Source organism: Sapajus apella, unplaced genomic scaffold, assembly GCF_009761245.1.
Source record: "Sapajus apella isolate SASKATOON/1434 unplaced genomic scaffold, GSC_monkey_1.0 scaffold56, whole genome shotgun sequence".
Taxonomy (NCBI): domain Eukaryota; kingdom Metazoa; phylum Chordata; class Mammalia; order Primates; family Cebidae; genus Sapajus; species Sapajus apella.
In genome coordinates this window covers 5,600,584-5,610,470 of record NW_022436996.1, presented here as the reverse complement: position 1 = coordinate 5,610,470, position 9,887 = coordinate 5,600,584, and positions in this window count along the sequence as shown.

Below are 9,887 nucleotides of genomic sequence, written 5' to 3'. Positions count from 1 at the left end.
TCATTTCTATAGGAATCTCTCTATCTACAGATGGATTCCTGTAGAAATGACACGCTGTGTGGGATGGTCTGCCCAGCTGTGGCTGAAGCCAGCCAGAGGCCAAGAGAATTAAAGTTAGGACCCTGGGGGCCTGGAGCACACTTAGCCTCCTCTCTCTGCACCTCCCGATTCCCTGTGCTCACTGCCCTGCAGCTGGGGCAAGGAGAGGGAAAGGGAAAAGGTGTTTGCTTAGCAGTCTGCCAGTAGTGAGTTTCTGCTTTCAGGTTGTTTGTGATCCTAGCTAGGATATGTGTATGTGTGATGGTTACATTTATGTGTCCACATGGCTGGGACATGGTGCTCAGGTATGTGGGTGAACGTTATTGTGGATATTCCTGTGAGGGTGCTTTTGGGTGAGAGTAACACTTGAATCCATGAACTTTGAGTAAAGCAGATGGCTCTCCCTCATCTGGGTGGGCCTCATCTAATCAGTTGAAGGTCAGAGTAGAACCAAAGACTGACCTCCCTGGAGTAAGAGGGAATTCTGCAGCAGATGACCTTTGGACTTGAACTTCAGAATCAGCTCTTCTCTGGATCTCCAGTCTGCTGACCCACCCTGCAGAATTTGGACTTGCTAGCCCCCATAATCACGTGAGCCACCTCCTTAATTTAAACCTCCTACATGTATACATATCACGTTTGGTCTTTAGGGTGTGTGCTCTCCTGAGGGGATTCAGTTCCAATGGCACATCTAGGCACTGCTGTCCCCAAGAAGACTCACACTCTTTGTCCTACAGGGACCCCTGCTGGGACACGAGGAGCCCCAGTTCTGAGCCCATGTGTGGGTGGAATGACCTCCTGGACCCCACGACACCAGGGCCTGAGGGGCCTCTGCCCTCTTTTTGTGGCTGCAGATTCATATTTCCTCTCCCTAGTGGACACATCGCCAGCAGTGGTTCCGCCCCGTAGCTCAGCAAGCTGGGACTGAGCAGACATCCCGAGATATTCAATCACCACTAGCTCCATGGGCTTCTCCTTCCTCAGCTCCAGGGAGGAGAATTGTTTCAGCACCACTCCCCTTCACAAGGAGCTGAGGGTTGGCCTTTCTCTGTGAGCCCCAAATCCCCCCAGAGAGAATTCCTCACACACCCAGTTGCCTCTTAAGATTCTGATTGTCTGACCTTATTTACGGGGACACAGAAAGACTTACACTAAGGAAGGAAACTTCTTAGAACTCAGTTCTGGAAAATTTAGTTTAAAAAGTTTTGGAAACAAAAGATCTAAACCAGAATCATGCATCTTTCTGTACACAGGAATGCAGGGCTTCAGGCCCAACTAAGTCTCATAAACTTGCAGTTTCTATAAACTGTGCTTGTTTTCACTTTTAAAATATCTGTAATATTTATGTAGCACCTTCTCCCTGTCTCACATAGCTATAAAGAAACACCCAAGACTAGGTAATTTATAAAGAACAGAGGTTTAATTGGCTCAGGGTTCTGCAGGCTGTTCAGGAAGCGTGGTGCTGGCATCTGCTCAGCTTCTCAGGAGGCCTCAGGAAGCTTCCAATCATGGCAGAAGGCAGAGGGGGAGCAGACATGTCACATGGCTGGAGCAGGAGCAAGAGAGGGAGAGAGAGAGACAGTGGGGAGGGAGGTGCCTCACACTTTTAAAATGACCGGATCTCCTGAGAACTCTGTGTTACACAGAAAGCACCAAGCCATGAGAGATCTGCCCCTGTGATCCTAGCAGCTCCCACCAGTGCCCACCTCCAGCATTGGGGATTACAATGCAACATGACATTTGGGCGGGGACAAATACCCAAACTGTATCAGATGTCTCATAACAAGTAGGGAGGACTACCACCGAGAAAGGCAGAAGAGGGAATTGTTTACATTTTTCCTACGGATTTAATTGGATACAGACAGCTTCTTCACATTGTGTTGACATCTCATGGTATAGAACACTTCACCATCGACTCCCTTGTGTGCGACGATGTCAGGTTCATAGAGAAGGCAGAGACCAGTCTAGCTACAGAATTCTAGTGGGTACCATACTGACACTACAGGGACACCAGGGTTACTTGGCACGGGTCCAGGGGGTCCCTTAGGTTCTATCTAGGCATCTAGAAAAATGCCATGTATCTTTTAGAACAGTAAACTGAAAGCTCTCCTTGTAGGGGGACATTTTTCAATTCAATCCTAATTCATCTGCTTGGCTTCGGATGAAGTTTATGCAGGAAAGCTGAACACATCACCTGGGGACATCTAACAGTGGGAGATGCGATTGTATGAAACCGAGGAGCATGTGGTATGTGGAGAATGAGACAGGAAGGGAGCTGGCCTCGGGGCCAATGAGTCCCTGGATGAATAGGTGAAACTCAAGGCAAAAACTTCCTCCCCAAAAGAGAAATGTCGTGCAGGAGGCCAACCTTAGGGAGGCATGGGGTCTTGAAACAGTTTAGAAAAGGACTCAAGTTAGGGAATTGGAAGGAAGCAAGGACCCTGTTACCAGAACTGGGATACTGTCGAAGGACCACCTTGTAAAACACCCAGTGGCCAATCTCGGGTCCGGCTTCCTGCCCCGTAATCCTGGTTCCTCCACTCTCTGGCTCTCTCATCATGGGCAAATGGTTTAACCCCTCCTTTTCCAGTAGTATCCCTGTAAAATGGGGATCACAGAACAACCGCACCGTAGGGCTCTTATGAGGATTAAATGAGGTAATACGCATAGAGCGTTTAGGGCAGCAGCAAACATCAACTGACCCACAGACGTTAGACATTTTTACATGAGAACAAAGCAGCAGCCCAGCAGTTAGAATCAAGGCCAAGGTCAGTTAGGCTAATTTAGCAGCAAGCTTGACTTGGTCTTGCTACTTAAATATTAAGCTTGATTTCCATTAATCTTTGCTATGAGTGAACTTAGTCCAAAGCGTTGAAGAAAGACTGGCTGGCAGGAGAAAGACTGGCTGGCAGGCTGGGGAGCAAAGATATGTAGAGTCAGAGGACTTGGTGCAGATGCGGCAGCTGGAGTGTGACGTGGGTGGAGAGCAATGCCACTTTTAGAGCAACATTTCTGGTGCACTGGGTACCGCCATTTGTCAGTTGGTGCAGCTTGCATTAATTCCAGTCTCACCTCGTGTGTGGCTTAGGGAGCTGCTGGGTTTCCTACGTCTTTGCAGGCTGGTGAGAGAAACACAAACATGGCTGCTACTCTCTGCCTGCAAGAGCGTTTTTCTCCCCTCCCTTTCTCTCCTCCCAAAAGCACTGGAGTGAAGGGAGAGAGTGTAAATTGAAAAGCAAACCCAGCCCTCAAATACATAAAATAGATCAAATGCAAAGGGAGAGGAGGAGAGGCGTGAGACAGACCAAACATCCCTGCTGTAAAGAGACTTAAGAGGAATGATAGGACTGAGCCATAAAATGTTTATGGCGTCCTAGGAATAATTGAATATTTCCAGGTTTGTTGTGCTGAGATTTTATGAGCCAAACAGGGGCTCTTTAAAGCTTATTGTCTTTTGCTCTTCAGAGGTTTAATTAAGGTTGGACTTGAGGCTTAAAGTTGTTTGAAAACTTGGGATTTAAAGTGAAACAGCCCAAGAAGCCTATATAACCAGTGAAGCAGGTATCTGTGCAAGGACTGGATCAGCTGCATGGGCACCCCAAATGGGAGAGTCATTTGACGCCGTCCCAAAAGCAAAGTTTCTGATGCTTTTACCAACCAGTCATTCAGAATGTGCTAAAATAAAATGTTCTGTTAGTACAATTTGCAGACAAATATTTTTAAATTCATGACCTTTAATTGGTGGCTTGCTGGTCCTCTTATTTAGCAATAAGGCCAAATCTTAAATCTTCCCCCATCCCACCCCTCTAGATATAGCTCACTTTATTGTGGAGGGAATTCATTTTCTTTCTCACTTCCATCTGGCCTCAGACCTTGCTTAGCCATCACAAACATTCACCACTTAATACATTTTCAATCAGCATTAAATCAGAGGCCATGATATTAAGAAAAAGTATTTTTATGGCAACCAAACAACAATAATTTTTTTTTAGATAATAATACCCTTAAGGAGGAATTATATCCAAATACAAAATAGAGAATTCAATTTATGTCCTGATCAAAACCAGAACAATCTTGTGTTTTACTAATCAGATATTTTACCATCTCTTATAGAAACTGGGATTAACTACCATGATATTTACTTGAAAATTTTTTTATAGATTTTATTTTAGATTCACAGAAAAACTGAGCAGAAAGTACAGAGTTCCCGAAACCTCTTGGTCCCACACATGCGTAGATTTCTCCATGATCGACTTCCTGTATGGGAGTGGTACATTTGCCACAATTCATGAACTTACATTGACATAGCGTAATCACCAAAGTCCACAGTTTACATTAGGATTCACTCTTGCTGTTGGACATTCCATGTGTTTGGACAAATGTGTAAGGACATGTATCTACCACGAGAGCACACACAGGCTAGTTTCACTGCCCTGAACATCCTCTATGCGCCACCTATTCATCCCTTCCTCCCTCCTACCCACTGGTGACCGCCGATCTCTTACTGTCTCTATGGGTTTGCCTTTTTCCAGAATGTCCCATAGTGACATACAATATATAGCTTTTTCATAGAATCATACAATATATAGCTTTTTTGGAGTCTTAGTAATATGCATTGAATTTTTCTGTCTTTTTTTCTTTTTTAAATAGCCTTTATTTGGAGAAGCAGCAGTACTTACTTTTCATTTCAGTGATGATTTGGAGTGGCTTCTGATTGGTAACTCCATCATTCTCTTCTCAAAAGTGGTCTGTGCACAGCCTCTTCCTTTAAGAACACACAGATAGGGTTTGACGTTGCTAAAAGCCAGGAGTGGTAGAAATTCAGTTTTTATGTTAGTGGCCATGAAACTCCCTTTTTGTCACTGTGTGACTCCAGGAGAAACGTTTCTCCTCATGCAAAGGCTTCGCTAGAAATGACAAAGTGGAAAAAGGTGATGGTGCCTTTAGATACATGCCCCGGGAATGGGCATTGTCACCTGATGGCTTTTCCATGTTGAGCATGACCTTCACTTTTATGACCTTTTTCCTTGAAGGGGTTTTCATTCATTCTTGTTTTTAAGGACCAGAGTTTCTCACTGAGACAGAACAGATGATAGATTGAAATCTCAATGTGATATAGAATTGAGTGCTTCTCTTCCTCTGATCCCAGCACTTGCCCCAGGCCATGGTTACACGTCTTCCATTGGACTGTAAGTACAGGAGAGAGCAGAGGGTCGGACTCCTCTAAAGCCTAGTGTGCTTCCCAACTCAGTGCTAAAAGAAAGGCTAAAGGAAGCAAATCTCCACCATGCCCCTATATTTGCTTTGAGTTGGATTTCATTTACCACCTGATGGGTCAGTTTAGTCCTTCCCTTCCCTGTATACCTGCCTTACCAGAAGCACACTTCTAGTATGTTCAAATGAGATATGGGGTTATAATTGAATGCTAGGGATAAAAGTAGACACAGGATATTCTCATTTCTCCAAAAGCAGAAATTACTACCTGGAAGACTCAATCCATCAGGTGCTAGATGAGCCTGCCCCGTCTTTGATTGATGGCAAAGACATTTGGTGCTCAATAAGGCAGCTGAAGTTACTTCTGCCACAACCATTTCTTTCTTTATTTATGGAATTTCACCAAGAAGCCAAGAAAAATAAGTAACTACATCTCAGTTTAATGTCTTTTCTTCTCTATGTCCACTTGTGTTTTATTAGTCCTCAGCTCTCCATCCAAATTTCGTCTCATCAGAAGGTGTGTGGGCTGATTAACCTCCTACAATATTTTAGACATGCCATTTAAAAGTTCCTGTGACACCATCCATTACAGTCATTGGCATCACCTCTTTTGATCAGCAGAAAGAAATTATCAACACTTTCTGGTTCAAGTTCCTCATTTGCTAGATGAGAAAAGTGAGGTACAAGAATACTGTGACCTATATGCAAACTACTCCATTTGCTCCCAAAAAAGCTGAGACTAGAAAGTGACTCTCCTTAATCTCATTCCTACTTTCTTTTCGTATGTGTATGTTTTTCAAGTTTTATTGAGGTATAATGAATATAAAAACTTACACATGTTTAATGTATATATTTTCATGAATTTGGATATATATACACACATGCACACACAAAACATACCACATATATATATATATGTATATACATACACACACACATACATATCCATGATACCATCACCACTATTAAGGAACTGAATGTATGTGTCACCTTCAAAAATTTTCTCGTGTTCTTTTGTGGTATTTTGTTTTGTTTGGGCATGGTAGGGGCACTTAACATGAGAACTCTTAACATATTTTCAAGTGCATAATACCATATTATTATACTATATGATACTGCAAATCTCAAGAACTCAGGTGTCTATCATAACTGAAGCGTCATACTCATCAAGTGACAACTTCCCACTTCCTCCTCCCCTCAGCCCCTGGCAACCACCATTCTGCTCATGACTATTTTAGATACCTTGGAAAATGTGCTGTATGCATACAATGCGTTATTATTTTAGCCTTAGAAAAGAAGGAGATTCTATTAATTGCCACAACACGGATGAACCTTGAAGACATGGTGCTAAGTGAAATAAGCCAGGCGCAGAGGATGATAACTGCATGACTCCATTCATATGAAGTATTTAAAATAGTGAAACTCACTGAAGCTGTATGTTTGTATTTATTTCATTAAACAAAGATGTGAAGCAGTAAAATTGCCATGGTAACCATGGCAGCACTGATTACCTCTGTGAAGTCAGTGATACTGTTATCCTTACTTCACAGAAGGGGAAACTGAAAGAGGTTGTAACTTGCCCAAGGTCACAGAGTGTGTGAGTGGCTGTGCCTGATGAGAACATAAGCAGATCTGACTCCAGTGTCCGTGTCCCCCCTACCTTCCCATAGTGCCACCACCCCTTGATGGTGTGCCCTTATCACAGATCATCAATGAGCTATGCTCTCTCCATCTGGAAAGACAGATCTTAGGTCAATGATCAATAACAAATCAAGGTTTAACTGTGTATCAGTTCTAAAGTGACTTCTTAGGAATAATTTTCAAATCCTTTGAGGATCTCAAAAAGCAATCATTTCTCCCCACTCATTGGTGCCTGGAGCCTTGAAGAAATGTTTATTTATTTATCTTGTGTCTTAACTATTCAAAGCATTATGGTAAGAGAGAACTAGGCTGCTTTTCCACGCAAATCTCAGCCAAGTTAGTTCTTTTTAACCTTTGATATAAAAGTGATGCCCAGAAACTTAATTCTGAAAGATGACTTTTGTCCCACCGCACCTGCTAGGATTCCTGTGTTGTAGGCAGGTATCAATAGCCGCCAGATGCTTGGGCTGCCTTCAGCTTTCTCAGCTATTTTGTGATAGAATGGAGGGGAACAATGTGAAGAAAGACATCACATTTGATTTTGGAATGAAGGATAAGTGTTTCTCTTAAATCATTAACAAAAATCCTACACTTCCTTAGGGCTCTATGGGCACTGCTAAAATGAAAAGGTGAGGCACATACATGCAGAGAACAGATTGGTATTTCTGAGGATTGACCTGGGATGCACTCCGGGTTCAGCCACCCTTTGGTGGTCCAAACTTGGGCACATCACAGCAGCTTTGGGTATACGTTCTAGGCAAAGGGTTATTCTGGATGCACATGCTTATGTTGCACGATTGATGTAGAGGTCAAATGTGGATTCCTGCGTAAGACAGGCAGGCGTGTTGATGGGAAGGTAGCAGTGGGCTGTGTGTGGGAAGCATGGCTCTGCTGGAGAACCGTAGGTGGCTTGCAAGGTGCATGGTACATCAGAGGGCTTGGCATGGGCAGAGGCTATTCTCAGACTGTCACAAAAAGGGGATGCCGGTTTGTTTTTTTTTTTTTTTTTTTTTTTGTGAGGCGGAGTTTCGCTCTTGTTACCCAGGCTGGAGTGCAATGGCGCGATCTCGGTTCACCGCAACCTCCGCCTCCTGGGTTCAGGCAATTCTCCTGCCTCAGCCTCTTGAGTAGCTGGGATTACAGGCGTGCACCACCATGCCCAGCTAATTTTTTTTTTTGGTATTTTTAGTAGAGACAGGGTTTCACCATGTTGACCAGGATGGTCTCGATCTCTTGACCTCGTGATCCACCCGCCTCGGCCTCCCAAAGTGCTGGGATTACAGGCTTGAGCCACCGAAGGGGATGTCATTTCTACACAGCATCAACCTCTGGGACTTTGGAAGAGGAGAGTGGAGACATTTATGACTCTGAATCTGGCCATGAGAGAGGTTAGCGAAAGCCATGAACAAAATCAGTTAACAATATTCATAAATCCATGAGGAGAAAATGCCATTTATGGAAAGCTAAAGATGTGCAATGTATAAAAACATTATTTTAGACCATTTGGTTACCAGTTAAAATGTATCTTTATAATCAAACTAAAAAATTCAGCCACAAATAGGAATGAGAGGTACAGTAGAAAGGAAGTAAAGAGTGGAGAAAGATGGCAAAAGGAAGCTGAGGAGAGGCTGGGGGACAGGGTCACATCAAGGGAAGCTGGTAAATGGAAAACCTGAGCCATAAGGTCCTTGAGGAGAGCTTCGGCACTCCTGAAAAGTGGAATTTAGTCTTGAAATGAGCTCAGGAGAAAAGGCTCAGGCTTGCTGGGGAGCATCAGGGTAATTTGAATGAGATGTCAAGGTGAGAGTCTCTGCTTATTCTCTCCAGGAATGAAACTCCAGTGTATGAGTTTGCTCAGGCTGCTGGAACAAATTAAGGCTCACACCAGAGGGATCATTTTTACCTTCATCACCTTTCCAAAGGCCTTATCTCCAAATACAGTCATATTTTGAGGTACCAGGGGTTAGGGCTTCAACATTTGAATTTAGGGATGGGGAGGAGAGACAGAATTCAGCCCATCACACCCAGAAGGGAGGGAGATCACACCCCAGTGGGGAAGATACAGCAATGTATTTAGCATCCCAGTGAAGGAGGTGGGCTTGTGATCTGTACTGAAGGAGCACAGATATGAAATATGAAAAATATAAGACATACAATACCAAAGTGCCTTCAACAACAGAGTTCTCTGATTATTGCCAGTGCTACTCTCGGCTCTGTGCACGTTCACCGTGGATTCTGATTATGAAAATCCAGTGTCTTAGTCTGTTTGCATTTCTAGAAAAGAAATACCAGAGGCTGGGTCATTTATAAAGAAAAGAGGCTCATTTGGCTCACGGTTTTGCAGTCTGTACAAGAAGCATGGTGCCAGCGTCTGCTTCTGGTGAGGCCCTCAGTCTGTTTCCACTCATGGTGGAAGGCAAAGGGAAACCCATGTGTACAGAGGTCACCTGGCAAGAGAGGAAGCAAGAGAGAGCAAGGAGGGGCGTGCCAGGCTCTTCTTAACAGCCCGTTCTCAAAGTAGCTATAATGAGAACTCAGTCACATCCTCCACAAAGGGGGGCAGTAATCTATTCATGAGAGATCTGCCCCCAGGACCTAAACACCTCCCACTAAACCCCAGCCCCAACACTGGGGCTCAAATTTCAACATGCAATTTGAAGGGGTCAGACAAAACAATCTACAGCACCCAGAAAGCACCTGGAATATTGACTTTAATCAACACTGCTCTGTTACCCACTTAGCTACCAGCGAAGACATCCTTACTCTGCATGACACGTAGCATCTCGTCATCAAAAAGCATTTGTGCTGTGTTGTAAAAGCACTAAGGGACTACATCTTGGGATTTATGTTAGTCAGACCAGAATTATTGCATCTGGATGTTGTGCTTTGGTGACACCTCACTAGTTGATTGAAAACTTAAACAGCAATGTTATATAGAGAAAATAGTCACAATAAACCCCGATATCAATTCAGTCCCCAGGACGCTGTTGTGT